We start from the raw sequence: 22,817 nt of genomic DNA on the forward strand, positions 1-22,817 counted from the left end.
CAGGAATCTAGCCTACTTTTTTGCCTACAGTCTTTTCCTTAAATAATTTTGGGGGAGGGTACCTTTGTTTTTAATTTAAGTCCTCTTGTAGGCAAAAAGTAAGTACACTAGGGGGGATGTGAAGCATTACATTGTCATTGTTAGTGCCCTGTTTGACAATAGGCACAAAAAAGAGCAAAAAAATTACTCTCCTAAAGTCATATGATCTCAGCGACAGAAGTGGAAAATGACCTCAGGCCTTCTTGCTCTTTCTCCTGGCCTCCCAACTGTCAGAAGTTTAACGCTTCCCTCTCTTCTCTGAGACACACCCTGCTAGATTTCTAAAAGTTCAATGTCATCTTTAGCACTTTTATAGTTGTTTGCATGACATGTCCTAGGACAGTTTACACAGCTGATGGCAACAATTTAATGAGAAGACCCTTTCAAAGAGAAAGCCCCAACACTGAGCTGGGGGGTGGAAAATCATTTCAAGAATGAGGTCTCTTAGTAACAGTGGAGGGAATAAAGGTGAGAAGTGGCAAATTCCTTGCTCCTTACTAAGTAACTACTTGACAATCAGATTCTTAGGTACACAAATTCACTGTTGCAAACATTTGGATACTGTGTTTGTGTTTCAGTAAAAACAAAAAGAACCCTTGCCTCAAATTCAAGGTAATGGTTGGTAGATTCTTCCCATATGGAAAGGTTGGTAAGATGAGGAATAAGCAAGCACACAGACATTGAACTCAACTGGCTGGGTTCAAATCCTAGCTTCACCGTCTATTACTCTGTGATGGGGAAAAGTTGCTTTGCTTCTCTGTTTCAGGTTAGGTTTGTTTTTTTTTTTTTTTTCCTTTTTAAAAAAAATTTATTTTATTTATTTGAGAGAGCATGAGTGGCAGGAGGGGCAGAAGGTAAGAGAGAAGCAGACTCCCCACTGAGCAGGGAGTCCTACATGAGGCTCAATCCCAGGACCCTGAGAATATGACCTGAGCTCAAGACAGACACTTAATCAACTGAGTGGCCCAGGCACCGTGTCTCAGTTTTTTCATATGCAAAATGAAGATGTATAATTATATCCACCATAAATTTCCTATGAGGGTTAAAAATGTAGTTGGATAATAATAAAAATAATTTTAAAAGTCGGTATCTTTTTTTTTAAGATTTTATCTGTTTATTTGACAGAGAGTGAGACAGTACAGAGGGAGCAGCAGGCAGAAGAAGAGGAAGAAACAGGCTCTCCACTGAGCAGAGAGCCCAATGTGGGGTTCGATCTCTGGACCCTGGGATCATGACCTGAGCTCAAGGCAGATGCTTAACTGATTGAGCTACCCAGGCGCCCCCAATAAGTCAGTATCTTGAGGAAAAAAAAGTTGGATTCGTGCCTCACACCTACAAAATTAGATTATTAAAGCACTAGAAAAAAATACAGGACTGTTATTCTATAATCTTGGAGTGGTAAATGTCTTTCCAAGTATAACACAAAACCAGAAACCATTACAATTAACAAAGTTGAATTTATCAATCTATATAAATGTTTTTTCATAATTCTGCTTGTCAGAAAATGCCTAATGTGATGAATCTTGTGCAATGCATTGCTCTGTAGTAATCACATGGCAACATGAATGAATTTTATATAATGTTGAGCAAAAGAAGGTAAATAAAAGAATGTATACTATGTTATTTCATGCAGGCAAAACTAATCTATGGCATTGGAAATCAAGGAAAATATTGTCTTGGCGTATAGAAAAGGCAATGCAACAAGGAGGGGAAATTGAGGAAAGATCCTAGGGTACCTGAGGGTAGTGCTCTGTCTTTGCTGTTAGTACATGGATATGCTTGAAATACTTGTTTCCTGGTTGTGGTGGTGAGCATACAGATCTATTTACACATATGTTAAAACTCAGGGAACTTCATACCAAAAGTAAAATTCAATTTTACTGAATTTAAGTTTTAAAATAATAATGGTTTACTGTGAAAATAATAGCACAAAAGTTTAAAAAGAATGAGGCAGCTCTCTGCATATGAATAAGGGAAGATCTCAAGAGAGATATCAAAGTATGCTACAATGTATACAGCATGCTACCTTTAGTGCAATTAAAAATTATATTTGTGGGGCATCTGGGTAGCTCAGTCTGTTAAGCATCTGCCTTCAGCTAGATAATGGTCTTGGGTCCTGGGGTTGAGCCCCAAGTCAGGCTCTGTGCTCAGCAGCGAATCTGCTTCTCTCTCTCCCTCTGCCCTTCCCCTGCTCATGCTCTCTCTCAAGCTCTCTCTCTCAATAGATAAAATTTTCTTTAAAAAATTGTATTCATGGGGCACCTGGGTGGCTCAGTGGTTGAGTGTCTGCCTTTGGTTCAGGGCACGATCCCAGGGCCCTGGGATTGAGTCCCACATCGGGATCCCCACAGGGAGCCTGCTTCTCCCTCTGCCTATGTCTCTGCCTCTTTCTTTCTGTGTCTCTCATGAATAAATAAATGAAATCTTTATTATATTCATATATACATATATGTTATGTTGAACCATGAAATTGCTGGGTTTTTAATTTCAAAAATTATAATTTCATATGGTTCAACATATGTGTATATATCTTTATAAATGTATAGATATCACAAAATACATCTCAAAAGACACGTAAAAAATCCAATGATGATTGTTATTACCAGTGAAGGAAACTAGACAGCAGGAGGTATCAATGGTGAGAACATTTACCTTCATATCCTTTTCTATATTTTGAATTCATATCTGAAGCATGTGTTAACTATTCAAAAATTAATTTTTAATATGTTCAAGAAAAAGCAGGCCATGGAATACTATCTTCACAATTTTAAAGGGAAATGGTTTTCTTTTCTTTTCTTTTTTTTTTTTCTTTTTGGAAATGGTTTTCAACCTCAAATTCTTTTTGAACCAAATAATTAATTAATCAATTATGTGTGTGCCCACAATACTTAGGAAAAATATTGAGGGATACACACCAATTAGTTGTGGATGGGTTAACCCTGAATCAAAATAGGGGGAGTGCAATTTTCACTTTTTACTTTGTGTGTTTTTGTATCTTTTGAATATTTAAACTGTATTTTCAAGATTTTTATATAACCTGTGGCTGAGCCTCATCTCCGAACAAGATACTACTTCAATTGACTCTCCAAAAGAAAACAGACTCCATTATGCAATAGTAAAAATTGGTTTTTCACTTCAGAATCTAGAATTTCCAGAATCTAGATTTTCTAAAGAGAACACAGGTTGTGGTTTACATATTCCAGTGCACCATATTTTACTCTAAATCATCTTATTAAGCATATCTTTTCTCCCCAAACCACCCTGCCTGCTGCCCTCTGAGTGGATGTCTAGATCTCCTCCCTCATCTGTCAGCCCTATTTGGCTCAGCTTCCTCCACTGGGCCTCCAGCCATGTCTGTCTCGTTCCTGAAGTAGAGCCTCCTTTGCTCAACCTTTCTAATCTTGCATTCCCACATCTATCACTTAACTCTGTCCTCATGGGCTAGAGAGGCAATTGTTACAGGGAAGTTGATTTTGCCCTTAGCAAACAGAAAATCCTCTGGTTACTAGAGACTGCCTCCTTAGGAAGAAGGAAGGGAATTGTAAACAATAAAGCCTTTTTCTGCCATCAATTTTTACACTTGATCTTAGCCAAAAGGCCGAGAAGCGATTGCCATCAATTTTTAAAGGATCACACTTGCAGTTTAAGAAAATCAGAGCTAGGGAGCAACTCTCTATTGGCTAGATGGGATGCTGCCCAGTGCATGAATTGCTTAATAAAGCTAATTAAATCTAAAAAAAAAAAAAAAAAAGGCTAAAAAATACAGACTTTTTAACTGACATTTTTCTAACCATGGAAATTTGTTTTCTTTCTTTTTTAAGATTTTATTTGTTTATTTGAGAGAGAGAGAGAGAGAGAGACCAAGATAGAAGAGCACAAGCAGGGAGGAAAGGGAGAAACAGGCTCCCTGCTGAGCAGGGAGCCCCACGCGGAGCTCTGTCCCAGGACCCTGGCATCATAACCTGAGCCAAAGGCAGGCACTTAACTGACTGAGCTACTCAGGCACCCCTGGAAATTTGTTTTCAACACAAAAGCTAAGGATCTCTACCTTAACCAGGGTTTGCAGGAATGAGGCTCCTATAGGAAGAGATGAATAAAATCAAAGTCAATAAGGCATTATTAAAAGAGTCAGGCCTGAGGTTTCAACTCAGAGACAAAAGGACACATGTCCCACATTTATGAGGGGCTGGGATGCTCAGGTCTGCACCTTTAAGACTTTTAGAGGGGAAATCACATGTGCCCACCTGCTACCAGGAGTAATCACCCACTAATTGCCCTCCATGGTTCCCATGGCAGCCAGGAGAGTGTTGGGTTACCTCTCCTCACACTGGGCAGATAGTTGGGACCTCTAGTCTCTGCTGAAAGCTGTACCTGCCCCACCTCCAGCTCAAGCTGTGTCTTCAGTGTGTGAAAGGTAAAGACGCATTCCTTCCCAGAAAGTGCTCTCATCTTAGACCACACCCCACACACCTGTTCCACAGCTCTCCAGGGGGAGTGGTTTAACCTCTGGAGGAAAAGGAATGGGAAACATCTTGGTTGATGAGTGTCCTTATGTGTGCAATTCCTACCTACCTTGCACTCAGCCTTAGCTCTGTCTATATTTCCAGGCATGGTACATGGTATAATTGTCATGTTGTTCAAGGGACACTGGAAAGATGAAAACATACCTATACAAATATATCTATATTATACATAGTATATATATACACATATACAAACATGCAATATTCTGATTACACTATTTCTGACTTTGAGGCCAACTTTTCTTTAAAAAAAAGGATTTATTTATTTATTCATGAGAGACACACACAGAGAGAGAGGCAGAGGGAGAAGCAGGCTTCCTGCAGGGAGCCCCATGCGGGACTCGATCCCTGATCCTGGGATCACACCCTGAGCTGAAGGCAGATGCTCAACCATTGAGCCACCCAGGTGTCCTGAGGCCAACATTTCATTACAGAATCTTCTTGCAAAAATCATACTCAGCAAACTGCCATCTCCAACTGTTCCAGGAGTATGCGATTCTAGAATTCAATTCTTCCTCCATTTGAAAAGGCATTATTCAGAGTACACTGGCTTTCTACTTGAACAGCCTTTGAGAGAAAAAGACAGTTTCTCTTGTATCTTTTCCCATTATGTATGAAAGAATTGTCTGTCCTCCCAGAGCCAAGGGACAGATGCCAGGGTGAGCTGTAGCTTGGCAATGTGGGATGACTGTGAAAATATTGACATTTGACAATAGGCCCCAACCGCTATGACAATTCAGCAACTGGCCCAACCAGACCAGCTATGCATGCAGCCAAAAGAAATAGTCCCCAACCTGTTTCCAGATGAAGAGGTTTCTGTTGTGAGACAACTCCTCTGACTCCCACCCCAGGCAGCTACACAACAACACTGATTTATTTGTGACTTACAACCAGAGTCACTCATGTGCAGGGTGATGGATTATCCTCTGTAACCTTCTCTTTTCTCTATTCATAAGACTTTCCCACAACCACCAGATTGGAGGGCATTAGCTTTCAAGGGAAAGTGTTATAGGAGTGAGGGTAGGTCAGAACTTATGATACAAATATGCTGTCATTGCCTCCTGGTCCCCATTACCATGTGCCCGGACTTCAAGGTTGCCTACTGAGTCAAGTAGAATTTGCCTATTTCCCTAGGGGCACCTGGGTGGCTCAGTCAATTGAGCATCTGACTCTTGATTTCGGCTCAGGTCATGATTTCAGGGTCATGGGATCAAGCCCCGTATCTGGCTCTGTGTTCTGCCAGAGTCTGCTAGGGATTCTCTCTCTCCCTCTCTCTCTGTACTCCCTCTCAAATAAATAAATAACATCTTTTAAAAAGAGAATTTGCCTATTTCTCAAATGTTCTCCCTCCCCCAACCCCCATTTTCTGCTACTTCCATGTATCAGTCAGGGTGCACTCAGGAAAGCACAACCCATATCTGGTATGGGGAACCTGTTATATAAGTATTAGGAAAATCAAAAAGCCAAACAAGGGACGGTGAAGCCACAGAAAGATTAGCAAGAGCAGGGAGCTTTCACCATCCCTGGGGCTGAAGGACCAAGGACAAGAGATGGTGTTAACAGAGTACAGGAGCAAGACCAGAATCACAAAAGTGGTGCTGGAGACACTCCCTCCCTCCCACTCTCAATCTTCCACCAATGCTTCCTACTGACAGCACCCAGTTGGCAAGAGAGCCTGGAAATGTAAGTATAGGGTCAGCCCCTTGTAGTGTCAAGAGAGGAGACCAGACCTGACAGCAAACTGGAAAATGACTGGTATCCTCTGAGAATGTCATTTCTGCAACAAATCAGAGCTCAAAATTCTCAAGTGGACTCTACACACTGATCACGTAGCACAAAGTTCACAGGGCAAGGGAGTCAGGTGCTGTCACAAAGGTGAGACCAATGACTGCCCAATGTCTACCTTACCATCAACTGGATGATGTTGAGAATGCTGGTTCATTGACCACATTGAAAGCAAGGATTTAGGCCCTTGAGTTTGTGTAAATGCTTATTGGAAAGATCCAGGAGTGAGAAGGTATTGATCCAGAAACAGATAAAGGGATACAAGAGGTGGTGCATCCGGATGGTCCCCTGGATCTGTCTCTTGCTTCAAGTGTTTGGATGGGACCCAGGGACATGACTTCTTTCAGCCTCCAACCACCCTCCAACCTCTCTTCCAGCTGTCCCGTTGTCTCAGTCATTCTCTGCCTCTGGGATCAGTGAACACCTTGTGTGTGTGTGTGTGTGTGTGCGCGCGCGCGCGCACGTGCATAGCTTTTTATCGGCAACCAACGAGGAACTCCCAGATTTGTCAGAATTATTCCATCAAGGTGGAGGCCACTGTCAACCACTTGTCAACATCCATCTGTGGGTCTCCCATCCCTATCTCTCTCTCTCTGGGCTTCTATTTCAACCCAATGATGTGGTTCTGAAGGACATGGACCACTTATTCCTGGAGTTGGCCAAGGAGAACCACGAAGGTGGGGGCCATGCCCTCTTCCAGGACATGCAGAAGCCGCCCCAGGATAAGTGGGGTAAAACCCTGGACACCAACGGAGCTACTGTGATCCAGGAATGAAACCTGAAACATGCCCTTTTGAATCTGCATGCCGTGCATTCTCCCACGCAGACCCTCAGCTCTGTAACTTCCCAGAGAACCACTTCCTAGATGAGGAGGTGAAACTCATCAAGAAGATGGTCAACCGCTTGACAAATCTCCAAGGGCTGGCTGGTCCCCACACTGGGCTGGGTGAGTATCTCTTCTATAAGACTCACCTGCAGGCACAACTAGGTTCTCTGGGGGCTCAGCAGCCCTTAAGGGACCTCATTGGTGTCCCCCTGTGTCAGGGCTTCTGCATGAGCTTCACTGCAGCTACAAAGAAGCTCTTGAACCACCCTGTAGCCCTCTCCCAAACCCTGGACCAAATGGAAACAATAAGGGCTTTCTTGTAGCAAAAAAAACAAAGGAGAGTCCTGAGGATGGGGGAGGGGATAAGATGCTGGGCATAGATGAAGGGACTGGTTTTAGGTGGAAAGAGATCATCTAGGAAAACAGGGAACAAGAGAAGGTAGATGTAGAAGTAGGAGGCTTAGCATCCAATCGTTCTGTAAAATCATTTTTGTTCAATGTGAGAAAGATTTCAGTTCATATAAGTTTCATAACTGTACTTTCTTTCAGAGCCTTTAATATACTAACATGCACTGTAAGTCAATCAGAGGTTTCCTAATCATTATTGACTATGAATCCCCTTTCCGTGGATACTCAGGGGGCTCACATTCTGGGAAAGAAATCCTGGAAAACACCAACCTACCCAATATATGCTTGGATTTTCCTAGTTATTGAGCAGAGAAAATAAGACCTCATCTGACAGTCACTTTGCAATGATATCGTGAAGATAAGTGTTGGTTTTTTTTAAGATTTTTATTTATTTAAGAGAGTGAGAGAGAGAGCACAAGAGGAGTGAGGGGCAGAGGGAGAAGTAGACTCCCCACTCAGCAGGGAGCCCACTGTCAGGCTTGATGCAGGGCTTGATCCTGGGACTCCAGGATCATGACCTGAGCCACCCAGGTGCCCCTGAACATAAATTTGAAAACTACGTTCCTAGTGTAGTTCTCAGGGTAGAGATTCAAACAGCGACAGGCATAAATTCTATCAACAGCATAGAGCAGGCTGATATATGAGAAAGTAGAACAGGCTTTTGTCCAGGAGACCCCCCAGGGTGGCATTTACTTACCTTGCTGAATTTAGCAAAACTCTCAATCTTGCAGGCTCAGAAACTGTTTCCTCAACACACTGAGCGCAGGCAGCTCTCAGAAGCAAGTGCGTGCCCATAAACCAGTATCTGGAGATGGAGACATCAACTAAAATGTATTAATTTATAACAATGGAGCTATATCTCTGCCACATGTGCCATGATAACTTCATTCATTCATTCATTCATTCATTCATTCATTCATTCATTCAAGAATACTTACTGATTGCCTGTTATATGCTGGGCCATGAAATGGGCATAAGATCTAGGCAGAACCTGTGAGTGTCCTTCCCAGGAAGTGATGCATAGACCTCTTTCTGCTGACTTCAGTAAACTTGGGGATGAAAGGTGCTGGGGGATGGTGGATTAAAGGTATCAGAAAGGCCTACCCGCAGAGGGAGTAAGATGAACATGTGAAGAAAAGCGGGACAAAGGGTGTTGAGAACTGGATGGAGAGAGAGTGTCCTGTTGGCAGCAAGTCCACAGTTCCAGTCCAAGACGCCCTAGGTCCTACCCCTTGTAACTCAGAGCCCTGACCTGTATACCTGCTCTCTAACTTATCTGGAACCAGACAGATTTGAAGTCATTTAGAGCAGCCGAGGTCCTCTCATGATTCATGAGCCTTGACAGAGAAGATGAAAGATACAAGATAAGCAAGAGAGCTTTCAAAGGTCAATGTCTGCAAAATCTGAGAAAAGAGACAAAAGAACGGCATTTTCCTCTCCGTGGCTTAACAAAGCACAGTATTGCCCCATTACAAACAAGAGGGATAGAATCGAGCTAGTCTTTTCAATATCCAGTTGCAGAATGGATCAGTACTGGCCTGTTTCCTTCCTTGCTGGTTCTCTTCTGCTCACAGCTTCAGCCCAGCCTCCTGCCCCCAGGCTTCATCATAGCCTGATAAAGGAAGCATCTGACTAGCTCAGGCCCCATAAGCTATGCATCAGCAGGGATGATATTACCCCACTCTGGTTGCAGTGATCCAGTTCTGATAAATGAGCTCTGGTCTCATCAACAGGATCACATCCCCAGCATCCCCAAGTGCTCTGATTATTGGGCTTTTGCCTTGTCTCTTTTCCTGAATTCTTATTTTGGTATGCCTCCTCCCCTCTGGACTGTAGATTTGCTCCTCCCCTCAGGCTGGTGGCCAGCACCTAGCCACCCTCTGACCTGTCTACCTGGATTTTGCTCATCCTGAATTGCTACCTTCCTACTATGCTTATTGCAACAGTTTCAGGAGACTCAATTAATAACCTCGTACTCTCCTTTCAAGTTCTGAGCCAACTGAGAGATAAACAACAGGAGTTGGAGAACAAAGTATCAGCTTTATTTTTTATTTTTTATTTTTTTTAGTATCAGCTTTAAAACTGAAAGAGTGATAGGGAAAAAAATGATAGGGAGCAAGCAGCATGTTGAATGTCTTTACATTTGCTAATAATCTTCACTCCAGAATAAAACTAACTGTTCAGCAGAAGTAGAAACAAGGCATTCTACTCTAGCTCTTGTAACCTGATGATGGTTCTAGGGCTCAGGATGGGCAGTAGTTCCCAGTGATAACTGACCAGGTGGACTTTTCCTAGGATCATCATTGGGTTCCCCCAGAAGCACATACTGATACAATGACTCAAATGCAAACAGTTCATTTTAGGAGCAAACAAAACAAAACAAAACAAAACCAGTAAGAGGGGAAGTGAGACAGCATGGGAAAGGCAGTCAAATTAAGGGAGCTCAGACATTATCAAGCCAATTACCATGAGGATGACTGTCATCATGGGGCACTCGGAGCCAGTGTAGACTCATGCTTAAGTATCCTATCCAAGGGATGAGGAGCTTTGGTATTATATACTGACTTCCATTAATCATTGGTTGAAAACTAGTGAGGAGTGAGGGTTGGTGAGAGGAAGGACAGCAATTCCTGGACACCCGCAGCCCACCACACACATGAACAAAATGGGCATCAGTGGCCAGAGAACAGCCCTCAGACAAAGTTGCAGGTGCCCACAGTTGGAAGTTGGGCTGATGCTCACTGAGGGAATATGAGTAGAACATCACTACCATCGTTTAGTCTCTGGATTCTATCTTTGACCCAAGGAAAAATATCTGAAAGAAAAGCTCCTCTGCTTTCTGCTCAGGGGTTACTATGACTGGCTTAGGCCACCTCCTCCCGCACCACCACCTACCACCACCATCCTGCCATCGGGGCCAAACTATCAGATGGAATAGGTCCTCAGGGCAGTGAAGATCTGACCTAAGCTAGACCAGCCACTCCGACAGCAGCTATTGGGAGGTCAAGGAGAGTGAAATTCCATGCTTGTGTTATCTGAGGACTTCCCCTAGGGAAGAATTAACTCCGACCAAGGAAATGAGGAGGAAGGTAAGGATGCGTCACTTTCCCTAACAAACTGTAGAGCTAAAAGAAGTGTTTCTTTAAAAAAAAAAAAATTCATGAGAGGCAAAGAGAGAGAGGCAGACACATAGACAGAGGGAGAAGCAGGCTCCCTGCGAGGCTGATGTGGGACTCATCCCAGGACCCCAGAACCATGACCTGAGCCAAAGGCAGATGCTCAACCACTGGGCCACCCAGGTGCCCCAAATAAGCATTTCTAAAGCTGCAATAATAAGACATTTTGATAAACCATGCAAGATGAAAGACTTAATTATTTTCTATTCTTTTTATACAAGAAGGCATTACAAAGTTGGTGTCATATAAAGAGGTAAACAGAATAGACAGATGTAAAACATAGGAAGATGTATTATAGAAGCATAATGGGCACTTAATAATAATTTATACCCCCGCTTTCTTTCTAGTGGGGCACAGAGGCTAGTTGAAGCAGTTCTGGTAGCAGCTCCACATTCTGCACAGAGTCACCACCCCTCTTTGACATCGGGCACTTTTTCTAGGTCTTACTCACTGGGCCATGTGTCTTTCTCTCTTAGAAGCTGCTCTCTGAGCCTCCAGTGTTCCCCTTGAAATCTGAGTATCTCTGGAGTTGGTACACATCTGAACCCGGGGTTGATATGGAACAAAGGTGCTCCCTAGTAGTAATTCCAGGAGATTGTGAATTCCCTGATTCTAGAATAGCAGGGAAGGGGGTTCCCTAATCACTCTGTCAAAAGTATTGCGTCTCAGCTCATGCCTGCTTGACACCATGGTAGTAGTCATTGTTGGTACTTCCCTTAGGTTCCTTTACCCAAAGGCCAATCTGGAGCTGCTGGGGGTGCTGCTGCTACAGGTGCTGTGACCTTCTGTGCTCTGCCCTGGGAATTGCCCTTGGCTGATAGGAGCCACCTCCTGGGATCTTTGTGGAGGGGTTATGTCACCACTCCCTACCGGACAGCAATGATTGACCAAAACTGCAGTGCAGAGGCATCAAGGTGGGGCAACTGTGTGTTATAATTTACACATAATTGTCCAGTAGAATTTTCTGTGGTGACAGAAATGCTTCTGTCTGCCCTGTTCAACGTGGGAGCCACTGGTTGAATAGGGCAAGGAGACCAAGGAACTGAATTTTAAACTTTAATTCCTTTTAATTCCTTTAAATGTAAATAGGTACATGTAGGTGGTGGTTACCATATAAGACTACACAGATCCAGAGCCTCCTATGGATCAGACCGAGGATAGACTTTGCCTGAGACTACTCCCTTTTCCTATCCTATCTCCCTCCTCCTTTACTGGCTTGTCCTGAGATCACAACCTCAATAAATCATCTACCCTCCAACTCCTATGTCAGAATCTGCTTCTGGGGAGCCCATGGAGACGTTACATTATAGCATTCAGTAGTAGAATACAGAGAGCTTAAACCTTGAATCAGAAAGGTGCAGGGGCACCTGGGTGGCCCAGCGGTTGAGTGTCTGCCTTTGGCTCAAGTCATGATCCTGGGGTCCTGGGATCAAGTCCCACATCGGCCTCCCTATGGGGAGCCTGCTTCTTCCTCTGCCTGTGTCTCTGCATCTCTCTCTATGTCTCTCATGAATAAATAAAATCTTTTTTTTTTTTTTTTTTTGGTAAAGTGCACATATAAGTTCAGTACCAGTCAGAATGTTTTTAGCAGAAAACAAAAGAATCTCAAACTCATCTGGCTAAACAGCAAGGAAACACCTGGAAGTCCAAGGCTAGGACAGCTCTAGGATAATTCCATGACTCAAAGACATCTCGCTGCTCTGTCACCCTGGTGGGCAGGCTTCACCTCTGTACTAGCCTCCCTCTCATTGTCACAAGGTGGCGATCCCAGTGCCAGCCTCCACATTTGGACATAGCCATGCCCAGGAAAAAAGATCATCTTTTCCAGTATGTCTTTTATTAGGAATGAGAAAATCTTTCCCAGAAGCCTGTCTAAACCAATTCCTGGGAAGGGGAATAGGAAAACCACTATTGCCATGGACCAATCAGCCCCACCCGGGCAGAGTATGTAGCTGAGCAGAGCAGTGTGGGTACCAAATACGACCGAGCTTCAGCGTGTGTGGGCTCAGAGCAGGATGAAATGAATGTTAGTGAGACAACCACAGTATCAGTTATGGGTTTCTTGAGGCCAGCTTCTTGTACCATGTTCTGTGAACCCCCAAATGAAAATCAGAGGGCAGCCCGGGTGGCTCAGCGGTTTAGCGCCGCCTTCAGCCTGGGACGTGATCCTGGAGACCCGGGATCGAGTCCCACATCGGGCTCCCTGCATGGAGCCTGCCTCTCCCTCTGCCTGTGTCTCTGCCTCTCTGTCTCTCTGTCTCTGTCTCTCTCTGTCTCTCTCTCTCTCTCTGTGTGTCTCTCATGAATAAATAAATAAAATCTTAAAAAAAAAAAAGAAAAAATCAATTAGAGGGCTTGATAAAATGCAGGTTCTAGGGCTCGATCATTGTCTGATAGGAAGGAAGGTAAGGTGAAAAAGAGGCTTACTGAGTTAGAGTCACCCTCGGACTGTTTTTCTGCTCGTGAATGCTGAAGAACCACTAAGGCAAGCTGAAAGCTCAGATTCACCTGGTTGCTTCACTATCAGTCTCCCTGCAGAAGGGATGCAGAGTGTGACCATGTTGCCCCATGTACGCCTCTTTGGTCTAACACTCTCAGTGATGTTAGGATGACAAGACCGCCGATCGGGTGTACTTAATATGCATTATTAATGTGACTTTCAGCTTCACTTGCTGAATCCATGATTCCTGTTACAACACTCCATGAAAAATAAATGAGTCTGATAATGGCTTCCACTTTATGAGCTAACATATTTAAAAAACATCTGAGAAGACAGAAGTATGAGGTTTGTGGAAAGCAGCATCTGGGACTATTTTTTTTTAACGCAGTAAAAGGTCTCAGGAGGTGATTCTGGCATCTGGAGAGCAGCTGCCACCAACAGTAAAGCCTAGCTGTTTATGTTCTCAGTACCACAAAATGGAGTCTGATATAATGCTGTCTCCAGTTAAGCGACATCAATCACCAGGGAGAAAGCCTTGGCAGTGACCGACATCATGTCACAGGAGGGACTTGTTGCTGGAGCAACTACACAGTGATCAGCTCCATGGGAATAATTTGATTCTTTTTGCCAAGTGCCTGCTTAAATTCTTCATTGGAGGGATCCCTGGGTGGCTCAGTGCTTTAGTGCCCGCCTTCTGCCCAGGGCGTGACCCTGGAGTCCCGGGATCGAGCCCCACAACGGGTTTCCTGCATGGAGCCTGTTTCTCCCTCCACCTGTGTCTCTGCCTCTCTCTGTGTGTCTCTCATGAATGAATAAATAAAATCTTTAAAAAAAAAATTCTTCATTGGATGCCTGAAAATCATTTCAAAATTTAATATATCCAAAACAAAATTATTTTTTAAAAGATTTTGTTTGTTTATGAGAGAGACAAAGAGAGAGAGGCAGAGACATAGCCAGAGGAAAAAGCAGGCTCCCTGTGGGGAGCCCAATGCGGGACTCCATCCCAGGACCCCAGGATCACGACCTGAGCCAAAGGCAGACGCTTAACCACTGAGCCACCCAGGAGCCCCTAGAATGTGAACTTAAAACATCAACATAAAATTTTAAGGTAACAAAAGTGCTTTTCCTTTTGGTATCACCATACTCTATGCACCGATGGAAGACATTTGGCTTGGGAACGATGTTATGTGAAAACATTTTAGGGGTTAGATTAGCACAGCCCCAGTGTGAGCCTAGACTATGGATCCTGGGCTGAAAAGAATGGGATTTAATGGCCCACTCAAATTCTACAGGTCAGCTGCATCTGGAATATGTGGGTCTTGGTCTGGGTGTTACAACTGAGACAGGATCTTAACAGAAGGTAGACAAATCCCTTGTCCTAGGCATCCATTCCTCACAAGTCATGACTGCTGTCTGCTAACAGCGCCCACCTGTACCCGCTCCTGGAACCCCTTACAAGGGGAACAGGAACCACTTTACTCTGGAAGGTTGCTCCTAACTCCTCATACTTCCAGAGCCAATGCCTGAGTGGCATAGAATATAAAAGGCTGAACCAAACATCTCATGGTGAGATCTCTATGATGCTATTCATGCTCCGGAGCTGCCCTGGGGATCACCCTTAGCCTCGGCTCCAGCTGAGAACACATACTTGCTCATCTCTGTCTCCTGCCCCATCCAGCATCCCTCATATCCCTACAGGTGTACCCTGAGGGCTTGCCTCCAGCAAATCACTTGCACAAGACTCCCTGTCTAGGGAACCTGACCTGAGAGAGAAGTATAGGATGATGAGGGCCCTAGAAATTGTATCATGTAAGGAGGGATAAAGGACACAACATAGTCTAAGAATAAAAAGTATGGAAATGAAAAAAATAGACAATAGAAAAAGGACAGATTGGATGGAAATGAGACTAAGGCAGAGTTTGGCTCAGTATCAGAAAGAACTTTCTAATACTAAAATATTTACAATGTAGATATAGACTGCCTTGCAAATTGGCAACCTGCAAAGGAAATATTCATTCAGAATCCAGAGGACTGTTGGATGAGGAGACTCTGGGCATTGTCTGGTAGGTGGTTGGTAAGACCAAAGGCAACACTCTAGTTGTTATTATTCTAGGTGGCCACAAGATGGCAGCAACAGAGAATTCCTCAAAAGATGATTAACCAGAAAATTCTAGTTGGTCCACAAATTTAATTCAGATCTTCAGACATTATAGGAGGTGTTGTATATACCATTTTAAGCCCTTATAGATTTATGACACACAAAATTACAAAGGAAAAGCATTTTCACCAAATTGCGTATTTTACTATTGGAAAAAAATAAAATCTAAGAGGTCAAACCCTAATCATTAAGGTCACACTGAATCATTACATTCTGATAATGATGCTACTTCCATCCTGCACACTGATTTCTAGGTCCAGTCATTGTGTACCTTCCAGGGGAGGAATCTGTGTTTGAAATAGGCTCAACAATGAGGCTACATGGCTGGCCTCAGCCTTTCCTAGCCCGTGGTCCTCCAGAAAAAATTCTCCATATTGTTGGGCCTCTTCCTGCATTCACCTCAAAGTCTACAGAAAGATGTACTGGTACTGAGGGCCTGACACAACTCTATTGGGGAACCCAATACCTGTGATTCTATGAAGCAACTTTACATCAGAGTTCTGTTTCCAACCCTGAGCCCAATTAATCTTACCAGGACCCACAACCCTCCATGTCTGGTCTCCATCTATGTCCAGTACCTGGCCTCCAAGATGGCCCCCTAGTCATTCTTTCCTTTTGGTATCCATGCACTTGTATCGTTCCCACCCACACTAAATCATGGCTGGTCCTTGTGATGAATAAGATACTGGAGAAGTGATGATGGATGTCTTCTGAGGCTAGATGGTGAAAAATGTTGCCTTTCCACCATACTCTTTTTGTATCACTCACTCTGGAGGAAACCAGATGCCATATTGTTGAGACATTTAGTTAACCCTATGGAGAGTTTCTTGTGGGAGAGTACTGAGGCCTCTTGCCAACAGCCAGCACTGGCTTGCCATCCATATGAGTGAGTTATCTTGGAAACAGGACCTCTAGACCTAGATGAGCTGTCAGGTGACCACAGCTCTGGCCAATATCTTTTGTTTTTTTTAAGTTTCTTTTTTTAAAAATTTATTTATGATAGTCACAGAGAGAGAGAGAGAGAGAGAGAGAGAGGCAGAGACACAGGGAGAAGCAGGCTCCATACACCGGGAGCCCGATGTGGGATTCGATCCCGGGTCTCCAGGATCGCGCCTCTCCAGGATCGCGCCCTGGGCCAAAGGCAGGCGCCAAACCGCTGCGCCACCCAGGGATCCCTCTGGCCAATATCTTAACTGCCTCCTCAGGAGAGAATCTAGGTCTGAACTACCCAGCTATGCTGTTCCTGTGTTCCTGACCCACAGAAGCTTTGAGATAATGTTTATTGTTGTTTTAAGCCACTAAGTTTGACAGTAATTTATTATGCAACAATAGATAACTAATACAACACCCTAAATGCCAGCTTCCCTCACTATATACATTCCCTTTTCAAACATTTTCCTCTGGCTGCTGCCCTCACCATTCTAGGTAAGTAACAACAACTTGCTAACTATGAAATGCAATAGACATTTTCTAACACTTACATTACTAAATATCTGCTTTATTTGACAAAGGGAAATCTCCTAGAGAATTCCTACTCCCTGGCTTCCATGATGCTCTACCAACCTCGTACTACAGATTTTCTCTTTCAGGTCTTCCTGCCTCCTTCTCCTCCAAAGAGGCTCCTTTTCCACATGCCATACGAATGTTAATGTTGCCTCAGAGTCTACCTTTGTTCTCTTTGTTTGACCCTGAGTCAACTCTGTGGGCCATCCTCTTGTTCCCCTGACCATCACTCTGCAGATGACTACCAAATCCATCTCTCCAGCCTACATCCCACTCCAGAACACGACTCTCTCATATCCACCTGTGTGCAGGCAGTGATGTGCTGGAGCCCACAGTGATTCCTGAGAACCAATTGTACACATCTCTTCCTGACTGTTTAGCATTGTCACAGGGGTAGCTTGAAATTGGCCACAGTGGGAGTATTTACACCATGGCATTCAACAAATGCTACTAATCAGGGCTTTATCAAAATCCAGTTGATAAACACATCACTGTTCAACCAGATGCTTCACTTTCTGTGTCCCATAAATACCTCAATTTAATATGTCCCAAACTTGAGTCTTATTTTTTCATTCATTTATTAAAAATTTTGTTTATTTTATTCAAAAATATTTCCTACAGTTTTTTCAGGTTCTAGTGAAGGAGAAACATCTGTACCTTCAATAAACTTGCATTCCATGTTTAGGGAGCAGCAGATGCCTAGAGACATGTAGAGATCAGCCATGAAAGGCTTAATAAGCCTGATAATTGCCTTGGACTCTTCCTGAAGGCAGTGGGAACTCACTTACTTAGGGGTTTTAAGCCTAATGACATGACTTGGTTTGCTTTTTGGAATGTTCGCTGCTATTAGAGTCTTGGAAAGAGTCTAAATACAACTCACTTTCCCCTTTGAAAGTCTTCTCTTGGCTTCCAGAAAAACAGACTCTATGGTTTCTTTCCTACTTCTCTGTTAACTCTTTTGCTGATTTCTTGTCTTGTCCTTGACCTGTTGGTGAACCCACAGGCTTTTGCCCTTGCTCCCTACAATCTACTCCCAACATTGCAGCCAGTTATTCTTTTAAAACTTGAATCAGGGCAGCCCGGGTGGCTCAGCGGTTTAGCGCCGCCTTCAGCCCAGGGCGTGATCCTGAAGACCTGGAATCAAGTCCCATGCCTGCTTCTCCCTCTGCCTGTGTCTCTGCCTCTCTCTCTGTGTGTGTCTCTCATGAATAAATAACTAAAATCTTTAAATAAATTAATTAATTAAAATATGAATCAGATCTTGTTATTCTTTGGAGAGTCCTATTCTTAGGACCCTCCAATGGCTTACTATTTCATTCAAAGTGAAGTCAAAGCTCCTTACATGAGGCCCAAATGATCTGCCTTGCTTATCTCTCTAACCTCTTGCTTACTCTGCTACAGCCACCCTGTCTGTCCTTGCACAAACTAGAAATGCTTCTGCCTCAGACCCTGGTTCTTCTGTCTACCTGGAAACCTCTTTGCCCAGATATCCCACAGTTCAGTCCCCCCCTTTTTTTTTTTAAAGATTTTATTTATTTATTTATTCATGAGACACACAGAAAGAGGCAGAGATGTAGGCAGAGGGAGAAGCAGGACTTGATCCCAGGACCCTGGGATCACAACCTGAGCCAAAGGCAGACGCTCAACCACTGAGCCACCCAGGTGCCCCTCACAGTTCAGTCCATGATCTTCTTCAAGTCTTCTCTCAAATGTCACCTTTTCAGAGACATCTTCTCAACCACTTTGTTTAAAATTTCAGTTCTTCCTCCCATCCTGATACCCATTCTCCACTCTAGGAGTGAGATTAGGCTCCAGATAGAGTTGGCCACGGTTGCAAGTCCGCAAAGATGGAGGAGGGAAATGCATGTGATGGTCAGGGGCTACTGATATGGGAAAGCCAGGCTTTGAGAGGATAAATCCTCTCAGATAGGACAAATCCTAACAGACTCTCTGTGGAATCTAGGACTTCTCTCAGGTCAGCACTTTCTCCAGCATTCCGTCTTTTTGAACAGTGATACATGAAATTATTTTAACAATACAATTACATTTTCAAGTCCAGTTCTTTGTACTCACTGGGTACTTCCAGGAGGCTCATTCTCCCGTTGAAGCAGTATGGGCTATATCTACATCTAGTTTCCAAGGATCTTATTAGAACAGGAAGTGTTTTAGGTTTTTGTTCCAACTCTGCCAGTTATCTGGGTCCCTGTCTATACCATAATTCTCTGTCTCTGACCACTATTTACCTTTTAACACAATGGTAGAAGTCTCTGCCTGTTGGATCTTTTCTTTATGATATCTTACTGGCTTTGTCTCAGGTTTATTAGTCTGTCAGGCTGGGCCCCAGGGGCATTTCTGAAGCATAATTATGTTTTGGGTGTGGGTGGCTGTGCATGTAGGGATGGTCTGGGGCTTCGAATCTAAAGTTCAATTTGTGATAATGAAAATTGATAATTAACTATTTGGATTCATATAATCACATTTTATTGACAACAACAACAATAATAGCCATCATTTACTGAGTGCCTGTTATTGGCCAGCTGTTACATTAAATTGAAGTAGAGACTGTTTAAGGATAAGAAATTCACTCCCATACAGTCAGGGATAGAGCCAGGATGTAGATTCAGGCTGACTGACTCAGGAACCCATTCTATTCTTTGACAAGCACCTCCTCCTCATATTCTCCCCTCCTCCATGGCTCTTGTTTCTCTTCATATGGGTTCCCAACTGTTTGCTGCCCCAACTCACTGGACAGGTGACATTGCCCAGCACAACCCACTTCCCTGGCTCATCCCGTTTTTAAAATATGCAGCCCGATCCTGCTGGCTCGCTCTCCCTCCATCTCCAGCTCTCACTGATTATGGCCCCGCAGTGAGTCCAACAGCACCATGGGAACCTCTGCTATAGGAGAAAGATGGCTAGTCCCACCCCATGCAAGTTCCATTCCACCTCCCACCTGATTTCTCATACTTCCTCTCCTGGAGTCTGCCCTTGAACCAGGCCAAGCAGAGTTCTTGAGAGGCTTTGCCGATAATGTCCTCCACACATGGAATATGTCCCATCCCTTCCAGTTGTATATGTCAGCTCACATCCCACATTTTCCGGGAATCTTTCTGTACAAGTCAGGGTTCTCAGGGTGCCAGAAACAGACACTGATCCTTAAAAAATCTTATTGGAATGATATAAGAAAGCTCACAGAATATATAGGATCTGACCTGGCAGGTCCCTGAAAGAAGAGGAATTCAGGTACCTGAGGAATCCAGGCAGCAGGAGTTAATGGGTGGTCCTTTTAGAAAGCTTCAGGATAGATTTTCCATCTTATGTTCCTGTGCTCAAGATTCAAATTCCTGGAAGAAAGAGCATGAATTGCCTGGTGGGTCACTTGGTCACACATATCCCGTGGCCACCACACTTTAATTGAAAATCCCATCAAGACTGTGCAATAGGTTGGGGCAGTTTTGAGGGGATAACCAAAGTGCTACAACCAGAAGAAGGGGAAAGGGAGACCAAGCAGATCAGACATGTGATCCACAGCCTTTTCTTCCTTCTCTCAAGCCTTAGGGTCTAAGACCGCATTGCTGTCTTCTCTTGGGGTGGCCTCTCACCTGCCTATCTTGCCTACAGTTGTCATTAAAGCTTTGTGCAGCAAAATCACCCCAGGGCCATCATTGTTCTTGTTTCAGAAAGTCTGTAAACCCCTTGGAGCCAAGAGCTGAGGCTACCGATTCCATTGTTTGCTCAGAGCCCCACTATTGGTCAGGTAACAGCTGGGTGATCTGCTATATGTTGAGTGGAAGAACAGAACGCCAAGGAGGTGAGGGGCTCTAGGTAAATAGGAAGCTTTCCCTAGGGGAGCCCTTTACCCCCAAAATGCACCTATTTCCTGGTAAGAGCAACTAGTTCAAGAAGCTCTGGGGGGATTTCTATAGATCGTGTGCAGTTCAAGGCAGCTTCCACTAGATCAGGCTCCTCTAGACATCTGCCATGGTTAGATGTACTTCTGAAACTGTCCCGGTCATTGAATCTTCTTTCTCTCTCTCTCTCTCTCTCTCTCTCTCTCTCTCACTTAGTCTTTTGTTTAAAACCCTTACTAAGAACCACTGACTTTCCCTTTGCTAACCTGCAGTTTGGGAAAGAGACTGGACAGGGATTCAGGCATGTGCATCTGGGGCCAGCTCAATCTTCAACTTATTGTTCATTCATTCATTCATTCATTCACTCATTCAACAAGGCATTCAGAACCTACTATGTGCCAGACACTGTTCAAGGCACTGGTGGGGATGCAACAGTGACCAAAGAGACCAAGTTCCTACACTGCTAGAGCTTATATCCACACATGTGAGTGTCCATTTCCTGGAGGTGGGAGGTCTTCCTCAGATCTCATGGCTTTTTCAGAACTTTCATTCTAGATTCATAGGAAGGGAAGACAATTTTCTATATCTTGTTCAAGGCAAAGGGGTATCCAAATTACCCCAAGAGGTAAAACATGGTGGTGGTGTTTTTGAATCTGGATGAAAGGCTGGAGAAAGATAGAAGCAGAGACAGAGAGACACCACATAATAAAAGCTCCACAAAAGTTTATTCAATGCCATGTCCCCAGTCCCTACAACAATGCTTGACACATAATGCATGTTTAATAAATATCTCTTCAGTGGATGAGTCACATGGGAAAGACAAAAAGGGTGGTTGGGAGGGAAAACTTCCTTACTGTGACCTTAGGCCATTGCATATACTTCTTTCCCTCTTTCCTGCTTTGGGAATACTGCTCCTTCAAAGCAGCCCTTTCTGTAACTTCCCCACCTCCTCAGACATTTGGACACAAGCGGGTCCAGGCCAGAGGACCCAGCATTAAACTGTGGGCTCTGCTTCTTCTCACTCTCCATGGTGCTAAGAAGAGGCTCTGGCTCATTATTGCCTATAACACGGAGCTTTTCCCTCTTCTGATGGAAATATTCCCTCTCTTAATCTTTGTGTTCCTCAGAGAGGAGAATGTTTGCTTCTTAAGCAGAGAATATGATCTTCCTTAATGGTCTTAGGCCTACAGTCACAGATTTGTGTGCACACAGAAATAAACCAGGCAGGTAATGTGATAGACAATAAGGAGTGCTAGGGACTGTGGCAAACTGGATCTCAGCCCTCTGTGGCCAAAACCATACTCTGAAAAAGCACTATGTGGGGATGGCTCAGTTGGTTAAGCATCTACCTTCAGTTTAGGTCATGATCCCAGGGCCATGGGATCAAGCCCCCTGTTGGGCTCCCTGCTGCTTGCCACTCCCCCTGTTTGTGTGTTTGTGCTCTCTCTCTCTCTGTGTCAAATAAATAAATAAATAAATAAATAAATAAATAAATAAATAATTTTAAAAAGAAAGAAAGAAAAAGTACTGTGTGGACCAAAAGAACCTTCTCTGTAGACACCCTAAGACCAGTGGACCATCAGTTTATGACATCTACCAGTCACTGGGAGCAAGCTAGAAAGACTTGTCCACTTTTCACTTGTCACTCTACAGCAAGCCTCCCCTGAGACCACAGGACTGTCTGCCTGAATGGTGTGGGGAGAGGAAGACATGCTCACTGGAAAATAGAATGTATGTTAATATCTTAAAATACCCTGCTAGATCCACATTGGCTCAGGTGGCAACTTGTCATGGGCTAAACTGCATAAAATTGCTGCAGAGGCACAATTACTGGCTCTAACAAAAGCTGCCTTTTAGAGGGGAGAGTCTGGGTCAGAGGATCAATTTTCTGATGAATCAGTGAACAATTCTGAGTGGAACTAATCAGGCTCATAATGTGTCACCCTTTCTTTATAACCCCTAGTTTAATGATCTGAACTCTGGCTATCCACCTGTGACTTCCCCACCACCTCCTCCTGCTTTCCCAACATGTGTGCAAACACATTGCATATGCATGGCACACGGGGACACACACAGAGAATGAGGATGTAGAAAAGTAGGTTTGAGGG

General features: G+C 43.9%; 1 long non-coding RNA gene across 2 annotated transcripts in view; it reads right to left on the reverse strand.

The window, feature by feature from the left end:
- Positions 1-4,844: 4,844 nt before the first annotated feature.
- Positions 4,845-22,817, reverse strand: part of LOC144294153 (uncharacterized) — a 29,073-nt gene continuing 11,100 nt past the window's right edge. Inside the window, exons 1-4 of one of the 2 annotated variants that reach the window (XR_013361542.1) lie at positions 20,461-20,536; positions 20,106-20,202; positions 8,279-8,386; positions 4,845-5,129 (exon numbers count right to left, since the gene is read on the reverse strand). This is a non-coding gene — a long non-coding RNA (uncharacterized LOC144294153). Of the gene's footprint in view, positions 5,130-8,278; positions 8,387-20,105; positions 20,203-20,460; positions 20,537-22,817 lie in introns of those variants that run through there. The other variant, XR_013361541.1, reaches the window with a different exon arrangement.

This window comes from Canis aureus, chromosome 22, assembly GCF_053574225.1.
Source record: "Canis aureus isolate CA01 chromosome 22, VMU_Caureus_v.1.0, whole genome shotgun sequence".
In the NCBI taxonomy this organism is placed as follows: Eukaryota; Metazoa; Chordata; class Mammalia; order Carnivora; family Canidae; genus Canis; species Canis aureus.